The sequence below is a fragment of the Tribolium castaneum genome, chromosome 6 (genome assembly GCF_031307605.1).
Source record: "Tribolium castaneum strain GA2 chromosome 6, icTriCast1.1, whole genome shotgun sequence".
Lineage (NCBI taxonomy): Eukaryota > Metazoa > Arthropoda > Insecta > Coleoptera > Tenebrionidae > Tribolium > Tribolium castaneum.
The window spans coordinates 19,566,017-19,576,016 of NC_087399.1; the positions used below are offsets into that span (position 1 = coordinate 19,566,017).

Below are 10,000 nucleotides of genomic sequence, written 5' to 3' on the forward strand. Positions count from 1 at the left end.
GTTTGCTTTGTTTCTGACTGCGACGAAATGCAGCGTTCAATTGACTTTGTACATAGTACAGACGAAGTACGACGTTTGCGAAGTACGGCACTCAAAATCGTGATTTTCATGTACGACGTTTATTTGCACGTCCTGCCGACTGCGACGGAGTACAGCGTTCAATTGACTTTGTACATAGTACAGACGAAGTACGACGTTTGCGAAGTACGGCACTCAAAATCGTGATTTTCTTGTACGACGTTTATTTGCACGTGCTGTCGACTGCGACGAAGTTAAGCGTTCATTTGACTTTGTACATAGTACAGACGAAGTACGACGTTTTCGAAGTACGGCACTCAAAATCGTGATTTTCTTGTACGACGTTTATTTGCACGTGCTGCCGACTGCGACGGAGTACAGCGTTCAATTGACTTTGTGCATAGTACAGACGAAGTACGACGTTTGCGAAGTACGGCACTCAAAATCATGATTTTCTTGTAAGACGTTTATTTGCAGTTGCTTCCGACTGCGACGAAGTACAGCGTTCAATTGACTTTGTACATAGTACAGACGAAGTACGACGTTTGCGAAGTACGGCACTCAAAATCATGATTTTCTTGTAAGACGTTTATTTGCAGTTGCTTCCGACTGCGACGAAGTACAGCGTTCAATTGACTTTGTACATAGTACAGACGAAGTACGACGTTTGCGAAGTACGGCACTCAAAATCATGATTTTCTTGTAAGACGTTTACTTGCAGTTGCTTCCGACTGCGACGAAGTACAGCGTTCAATTGACTTTGTACATAGTACAGACGAAGTACGACGTTTGCGAAGTACGGCACTCAAAATCATGATTTTCTTGTACGACGTTTATTTGCACTTGCTGTCGACTGCGACGAGGTTTAGCGTTCACTTGACTTTGTACATAGTATAGACGAAGTACGACGTTTGCGAAGTACGGCACTCAAAATCGTGATTTTCTTGTACGACGTTTATTCGCACGTGCTGCCGACTGCGACGAAATGCAGCGTTCATAGTACAAACGAAGTACGACGTTCACAAAGTGATGAAGTAAAACGTAAACAATAAATAATAATAATGCAACCCACAATACACTAATTGTGTATTAAAATTGCATAACCTACACGAAGTACGACGTTCAAGAATACTAAAGAATTTTATTTGTGTTGTATATAATGAAAAAACAGCAAATTTTTTTGCAAATTACGTATCTGTAAATAAATGTAAACATTTAGCAACTAATCAAAATTGTTTTTTTTGCCTAGATATTAAAGTAAAACATAAAAATACATTAAATTTATAAAATGCAACCCGCAGCACACTAGATGTGCATTAATATTGCATAACCTTCACGAAGTACGACGTCCAAAAATATTAATTTTTTTTTATATTGAGGTTAAAAGTGAGAAAACATAAATTAATAATAATGCAACCTGCAATACACTTAATATGTACTGATCTTGCATAACCTTCACGAAGTACTACGTTCAAATATAAATTAATATTATTGTGACCCGCAATACACTAAATTTGTATCAATATTGCATAACCTACACGAAGTACGACGTTCAAGAATATTAAAGAATTTTATTTGTGTTGTATATAATAAAAAAACAGCAAATTTTTTTGCAAATTACGTATCTGTAAATAAATGTAAACATTCAGCAACTAATCAAAAGTGTTTTTTTGCCTAGACATTAAAGTAAATCATAAGAATACATTAAATTTATAAAATGCAACCCGCAGCACAACAGATGTGCATCAATATTGCATAACTGTTACGAAGTACGACGTCCAAAAATATTAAATTTTTTTTTATATGAAGGTAAAAAGTGAGAAAACATAAATTAATAATAATGCAACCTGCAATACACTTAATGTGTACTGATGTTGCATAACCTTCACGAAGTACTACGTTCAAATATAAATTAATATTATTGCGACCCGCAATACACTAAATTTGTATCAATATTGCATAACTTACACGAAGTACGACGTTTGAAAATATTAAATGTTTTATTTGTAGTTTGCATATAATAAAAAAAAAAACAAATTTTTATGTAAATTACGTATCTATAAATAAACGTACACATTTAACAATTAAATAAACATAGTATTTTGGCCTAGATATTAAATTAAAACATAAAAATGCATAATATTTATTAAAATGCAACTTGCAATACACCAAATGTGTATTAATATTGCATAACCTTTACGAAGTACGACGTTCACGAAGTACGTCGTTTACGAAGTGCGACGTTTACGAAGTGCGACGTTCACGAAGTACGTCGTTTACGAAGTGCGACGTTCACGAAGTACGTCGTTTACGAAGTGCGACGTTCGCGAAGTACGACGTCTACACATTAGGGCACTCAAAATTATTGTTACGTTGTACGACATTCAGACGTTCCAACTGCGACTAACTACAGCATTCATTTGACTTTGCACATACGACGAACGAAGTACGACGTTTACGAAGTACGGCGCTTAAAATAATTTTGTTTTTATTAATTAATTATTTTTTTTAAAACAAACGTTTTTATAATTAAATTTTATAATGGTTTAAATATAAAATATGACTTTTTAATATTATCAATATTTAAAATATTTTCTCCCTTTTGTGTGTATGCCTTATAGTTATAGAGCTGTGCGCTTCGGTAGACGTCGCCTGTGGAGCTATGTCAGTGGAGCGGTGCGCACATCCAATACCGAGCGGCTGCCTCGATCGGTGTCGCGCTGGTATACATATGGTAGTGGTGTGTGTCGATGCGTTGAGTGAGGCGATATGAACGGTGTAACGGTTTAGTCGAAGTTTATCATAAATGACGACGACAAAACGACCGATTATGTATACGTTCTGCATTTGCTTCCAATTTATCGACGTTTATCGCACATTTCCGCTATCGAATTCGAATAGGGCTTTGCTTGCGAGATTGCTTTATTTTGTGATTTTGTGGCTCGCCCAGTTCCCCACAGCGAGATTGCGGATGCGGCAAAACGTATTCTCTTACGTTGGCGGTCCTTATGCAATCAAACTTTGTTGAACTAACAAATGTTTGTGATTTAAACAAACAAAAATAATAAATGCGTCAACTCTCTAATATCCGAGCGAGAATATTTATATAATATTCGTAACGTTTATGGATTCGAAAGAATTTCATAAATTCACGTCGCATTCAATCTTGCGAAGAGTGAAGAGAATGTTTGAACTTTTAAATCGGCAAAGGTAAAAAATAATATTATAAATATTATTATTATGCCTTTATTGACCGATATATGTGTTGTGGTGTTTAACGACTACGACGACGATGATGACGATACATTTATCTCTATATCGTACGAAGAAAAGAAGAAACAGCGTGGCGTTACTTTCTTATATGTTAGATTGTTTCGCACAAACGCGCATATTCTTCATCTTTATAAACGATGATGATGAGTATTTTATTCTCTCGTCTGTCTCAAAAAACACAAAAACACAGTTCCCTGGTTGATCCTGCCAGTAGTCATATGCTTGTCTCAAAGATTAAGCCATGCATGTCTCAGTACAAGCCAAATTAAGGTGAAACCGCGAAAGGCTCATTAAATCAGTTATGGTTCCTTAGATCGTACCCACATTTACTTGGATAACTGTGGTAATTCTAGAGCTAATACATGCAAACAGAGCTCCGACCGGAGACGGAAGGAGCGCTTTTATTAGATCAAAACCAATCGGTGGCGGTTTCGCCGTCATCGTACAACTTGGTGAATCTGAATAACTTTACGCTGATCGCACGGTCTCGCACCGGCGACGCATCTTTCAAATGTCTGCCTTATCAACTGTCGATGGTAGGTTCTGCGCCTACCATGGTTGTAACGGGTAACGGGGAATCAGGGTTCGATTCCGGAGAGGGAGCCTGAGAAACGGCTACCACATCCAAGGAAGGCAGCAGGCGCGCAAATTACCCACTCCCGGCACGGGGAGGTAGTGACGAAAAATAACGATACGGGACTCATCCGAGGCCCCGTAATCGGAATGAGTACACTCTAAACCCTTTAACGAGGATCAATTGGAGGGCAAGTCTGGTGCCAGCAGCCGCGGTAATTCCAGCTCCAATAGCGTATATTAAAGTTGTTGCGGTTAAAAAGCTCGTAGTCGAATTTGTGTCCCGCGCCGCCGGTTCATCGTTCGCGGTGTTAACTGGCGTTTCGCGGGACGTCCTGCCGGTGGGCTTAGCTCGAGAGGGCGGCCCAACTCAATCCCGCCGCGGTGCTCTTCATTGAGTGTCGAGGTGGGCCGGCACGTTTACTTTGAACAAATTAGAGTGCTTAAAGCAGGCTAAAACTTCGCCTGAATACTGTGTGCATGGAATAATGGAATAGGACCTCGGTTCTATTTTGTTGGTTTTCGGAACCCCGAGGTAATGATTAATAGGAACGGATGGGGGCATTCGTATTGCGACGTTAGAGGTGAAATTCTTGGATCGTCGCAAGACGGACAGAAGCGAAAGCATTTGCCAAAAACGCTTTCATTGATCAAGAACGAAAGTTAGAGGTTCGAAGGCGATCAGATACCGCCCTAGTTCTAACCATAAACGATGCCAGCTAGCGATCCGCCGACGTTCCTCCGATGACTCGGCGGGCAGCTTCCGGGAAACCAAAGCTTTTGGGTTCCGGGGGAAGTATGGTTGCAAAGCTGAAACTTAAAGGAATTGACGGAAGGGCACCACCAGGAGTGGAGCCTGCGGCTTAATTTGACTCAACACGGGAAACCTCACCAGGCCCGGACACCGGAAGGATTGACAGATTGAGAGCTCTTTCTTGATTCGGTGGGTGGTGGTGCATGGCCGTTCTTAGTTGGTGGAGCGATTTGTCTGGTTAATTCCGATAACGAACGAGACTCTAGCCTGCTAAATAGGCGTATTTCGACATCCCAAATGCCGGCTGGAGCCGGGTTCGCCCGGTCTCTATGTGCGGTTTTTACTGTCGGCGTACAAACAATTCTTCTTAGAGGGACAGGCGGCTTCTAGCCGCACGAGATTGAGCAATAACAGGTCTGTGATGCCCTTAGATGTTCTGGGCCGCACGCGCGCTACACTGAAGGAATCAGCGTGTCCTCCCTGACCGAGCGGTCCGGGTAACCCGCTGAACCTCCTTCGTGCTAGGGATTGGGGCTTGCAATTGTTCCCCATGAACGAGGAATTCCCAGTAAGCGCGAGTCATAAGCTCGCGTTGATTACGTCCCTGCCCTTTGTACACACCGCCCGTCGCTACTACCGATTGAATGATTTAGTGAGGTCTTCGGACCGGTGCGCGGTGGCGTTTCGACGTTGCCGATGTTGCTGGGAAGATGACCAAACTTGATCATTTAGAGGAAGTAAAAGTCGTAACAAGGTTTCCGTAGGTGAACCTGCGGAAGGATCATTAACGTGTAAATGTTGTTGTTTAGTTGTCACACATACACACACATTTTGTCTGTGCTGATCAACAAAAAACACACATACATACACTATTCGTATGATGATCAATTCTCATACAAAATTCTTTATTATGCGTCGAACGGAAAAGCAACAACGGGTCGTCTTGCATTAAGCGGATCTGTTGTTACGTTTTTCGATTTATTTTATAAATCGATTGTAAACGTGCCGTAAACGACGTTTTCAAAGAATTTTTTCGAACATTAACACGAATCAATATTGTCGAAAGATGGTTATGTGCTAACGTTTTATTATTGCTTTCGCAGTGCCGGTCTTAGCGTATTTCCATCATCGTATTCGCTTCGAAAAAAAGTACTAATACACAGTGGTGGTGTATAATTAATGTGCAAGAGATGTTGTTGTTGTTGTTGTAGTATTTGTATATGGTTGGAGTTATTTATAATAACAAACAAGAATGAATGAATGAATAATAATGGTGTCTGCCAATACGATCGTACTTTATGTACACGACTAAAACTTTATACATACAAACCATAATAATAAATAAACTCGAAACAACCAACAACAAAATTAATACGCTACTGTACATACAAATACACATTTATACATACCATCATTTTACTTAACCGATGGTGAGTGATGTTTGAAAAATAAACGCTTAGGCTTACGGTTTTGTAAGCCAGTCTTTGCGTATTTTCTTCATCGTATTCGCTTCGGAAAAAAGAAAATAAAGATGGTGTATAATTAATGTGTAAAAGAGATGTTGTAGTTGTAATTTAATTTGTAAATGGTTGGAGTTTATTAATAAATAAAAGGGGCTGTCTATTCGTCTGTACTTTATGTACAAGACTAAAACTTTATACATACAAACCATAATAATAAATAAACTCGAAACAACCAACAACAAAATTAATACGCTACTGTACATACAAATACACATTTATACATACCATCATTTTACTTAACCGATGGTGAGTGATGTTTGAAAAATAAACGCTTAGGCTTACGGTTTTGTAAGCCAGTCTTTGCGTATTTTCTTCATCGTATTCGCTTCGGAAAAAAGAAAATAAAGATGGTGTATAATTAATGTGTAAAAGAGATGTTGTAGTTGTAATTCAATTTGTAAATGGTTGGAGTTTATTAATAAATAAAAGGGGCTGTCTATTCGTCTGTACTTTATGTACAAGACTACAAAAACGTTTTATAACAATAAAAAGCTCGAAACAACCAATAACAAAATATACTACTACTATACTACTATACATACAAACGCACATTTATAAATACATAAAATCAATTTACTTTATCGATAGTGAGTGATGTTTGGAAAAAAACGCTTAGGCTTACGGTTTTCGGGTACCTGGGTTCCGCATGCGTCGAAGTAATAATTTACTTTAACGACGCGACGAACCGTAGGAATCTAAATAAAAAAGTTTATTAACTTTTTTAGATTCTGTGGGTTTTAAATGATATACGCCCGACTGACGAAGGAACGTTTTGCACTGCCTGTGCTTTTCTTTTGATTCGTTTTTATGTCGACGGACGTTCTTAGAATGCCCACCAAACGACGTATCACACAAAACACCCTACAATTGTATTGTTTGGTAAATATTGTTGTGATTAAGTTTGCAGCTGTGGCGTTTGTTTGAAGAAAACGTCTGGTTTTTCGACATATTTTCTATTTAATAAATATACATAATGCTTATCGCAAAAGGAGCAGAGTTTTATAGACAAAGTTGATAGAGAAAAAAAACCTAATAGATATATATATACGTATTTATAAAACGTTAATATCATCGGGTTATTCTTTATGTAAACTTAAACTATAACTGCATACTCTTTTCGATAAGTAGAAACAAATGCCACTTTAATTAAATAAAATATTATAAAATATAACGCCGAACGTTTCTTTCGATTGGTCCGTTTCTCACATATACATCACAATTGTAATAACCTTAAGTAGTTATTTTTGTTGTTGTGTGATGATGAAACGATTTCGATGTGGAACGGTGCGTTATGTAATAATATTTTAAATTTGTTTGAAAAGATTACCCTGAACGGTGGATCACTTGGCTCGTGGGTCGATGAAGAACGCAGCTAATTGCGCGTCAACTTGTGAACTGCAGGACACATGAACATCGACATTTCGAACGCACATTGCGGTCCTCGGATATACTGTTCCCGGACCACTCCTGGCTGAGGGTCGTGTCAATTTCAAAGACTGCTCGGTTTTTGTCTTAAACACAGCGCACAATGTTGTGTAGACAATTACGTCGGAGCGTGTTGGGTGCAAATATGACGCGTTACTATAATTGTTAATTGATTGTCGGTTGTCATAATAAAATATTATGCAACGTAAACAATAAAAACAATATAAAAAAATAACGCGGCATCCTAAAACGCAATAGCGGCTGACATTCTTATTAGTTTGTTGGTACAAGTTGGTTTAGACGTAGCACGTCCGATATTAAAAAGCAGCCACAACGCTTAAATTTCGAACGAAGCGATCGTCGTGTCCGAGACGTTAAAGTTGTTTATATGCATATTTTATGCACTATAATTAACAACAACAACATTCTCGCAACGACGTCAGATCGATGTTTGAAATTGTTTGGAGGCAGCCATATAAACGGAATACGTGTAATTATCGTCTGACAAAATAAAGGCAAATTTATATTTGCGACCTCAGAGCAGGTGAGACTACCCGCTGAATTTAAGCATATTATTAAGCGGAGGAAAAGAAACTAACTAGGATTTCCTTAGTAGCGGCGAGCGAACAGGAAAAAGCCCAGCACTGAATCCCGCGGCCGAAACCGGACGCCGGGAAATGTGGTGTTAGGGAGGATCCGTCATCCCGAGATTGTGCGACGCGTCCAAGTCCATCTTGAACGGGGCCACAGCCCATAGAGGGTGCCAGGCCCGTAGTGACCGTTGCCGATAACGGGAGGATCTCTCCTCAGAGTCGGGTTGCTTGAGAGTGCAGCCCTAAGTGGGTGGTAAACTCCATCTAAGGCTAAATATGACCACGAGACCGATAGCGAACAAGTACCGTGAGGGAAAGTTGAAAAGAACTTTGAAGAGAGAGTTCAATAGTACGTGAAACCGTTCAGGGGTAAACCTGAGAAACCCGAAAGGTCGAAAGGGGAGATTCAGCGTGACTCGATAGCGGCGCTAAATGATCGTGCGACGAACGGCGTACGCGTCGTTCGCGCCTTTTGTTTATGCGAACCGAAGTCGAACGCGTGCACTTCTCCCCCAGTAGGACGTCGCGATCCTTTGGGTGTCGATCTAAGGCCCGCGGTGGAGCCCGTTCGAACGGTTCGCCGTTTCGGACGAACCCGCGGTGTTTCCCGGTCGACTCGCTCGAAGGTATGCATATGGCGCCGGGCCGCTACACAGTTAGCGTCCGACCATTGGCAAGCGCGTTCGTTTATGACGGTAATCGCACCTGGTGTCGGTTCTGTCTACGAATGGCTGTTCGCCAATGAGTTCTCGGACAGACTCGGTTGAAACGCCGATCTGCGACGCTATAGCTTTGGGTACTTTCAGGACCCGTCTTGAAACACGGACCAAGGAGTCTAGCATGTGCGCGAGTCATTGGGACATGACTAAACCTAAAGGCGCAATGAAAGTGAAAGTTCGTCTTGCACGGACTAAGGGAAGATGGGCGGCCGTTACGGCTGTCGCCCCGCACTCCCGGGGCGTCTCATTCTCATTGCGAGAAGAGGCGCACCAAGAGCGTACACGCTGGGACCCGAAAGATGGTGAACTATGCCTGGTCAGGACGAAGTCAGGGGAAACCCTGATGGAGGTCCGTAGCGATTCTGACGTGCAAATCGATCGTCGGAACTGGGTATAGGGGCGAAAGACTAATCGAACCATCTAGTAGCTGGTTCCCTCCGAAGTTTCCCTCAGGATAGCTGGCGCTCGTCGCTTACGAGTTTCATCCGGTAAAGCGAATGATTAGAGGCATTGGGGTCGAAACGGCCTCAACCTATTCTCAAACTTTAAATGGGTGAGATCTCCGGCTTGCTCGAACTTTATATGAAGCCGCGAGACTCGAATCAGAGTGCCAAGTGGGCCATTTTTGGTAAGCAGAACTGGCGCTGTGGGATGAACCAAACGCCGAGTTAAAGCGCCTAAATCGACGCTTATGGGATACCATGAAAGGCGTTGGTAACTTAAGACATCAGGACGGTGGCCATGGAAGTCGGAATCCGCCAAGGAGTGTGTAACAACTCACCTGCCGAAGTTACTAGCCCTGAAAATGGATGGCGCTGAAGCGTCGTGCTTATACTCGGCCGTCAGCGGCATGTGCGGTCGGTTATTTAATTAACCGGCCATGAAGCCCTGACGAGTAGGAGGGTCGCGGCGGTGAGCGCAGAAGGACTGGCCGTGAGGCCGTCTGGAGCCGCCGTCGGTGCAGATCTTGGTGGTAGTAGCAAATACTCCAGCGAGGCCCTGGAGGACTGACGTGGAGAAGGGTTTCGTGTGAACAGCCGTTGCACACGAGTCAGTCGATCCTAAGCCCTAGGCGAAAGCCGATGTTGATGTGGTGTAGATATGTCGTTGGTTCGTTTTTAA

General features: G+C 41.6%; 3 non-coding genes across 3 annotated transcripts in view; all 3 read left to right on the plus strand.

The window, feature by feature from the left end:
- Nucleotides 1–3,482: 3,482 nt before the first annotated feature.
- On the plus strand, nucleotides 3,483–5,405 carry LOC135266609 (small subunit ribosomal RNA). Its single transcript, XR_010334747.1, has one exon. It is a non-coding gene; the product is annotated as a small subunit ribosomal RNA (ribosomal RNA).
- Nucleotides 5,406–7,465: 2,060 nt separating this feature from the next.
- LOC135266597 (5.8S ribosomal RNA) lies at nucleotides 7,466–7,622 on the plus strand. Its single transcript, XR_010334735.1, has one exon. It is a non-coding gene; the product is annotated as a 5.8S ribosomal RNA (ribosomal RNA).
- A 474-nt stretch (nucleotides 7,623–8,096) lies between these two features.
- The window catches only part of LOC135266611 (large subunit ribosomal RNA), a 4,037-nt gene continuing 2,133 nt past the window's right edge, over nucleotides 8,097–10,000 (plus strand). The window contains exon 1 of the ribosomal RNA XR_010334749.1: nucleotides 8,097–10,000. This exon is cut by the window's right edge and continues 2,133 nt beyond it. This is a non-coding gene — a ribosomal RNA (large subunit ribosomal RNA).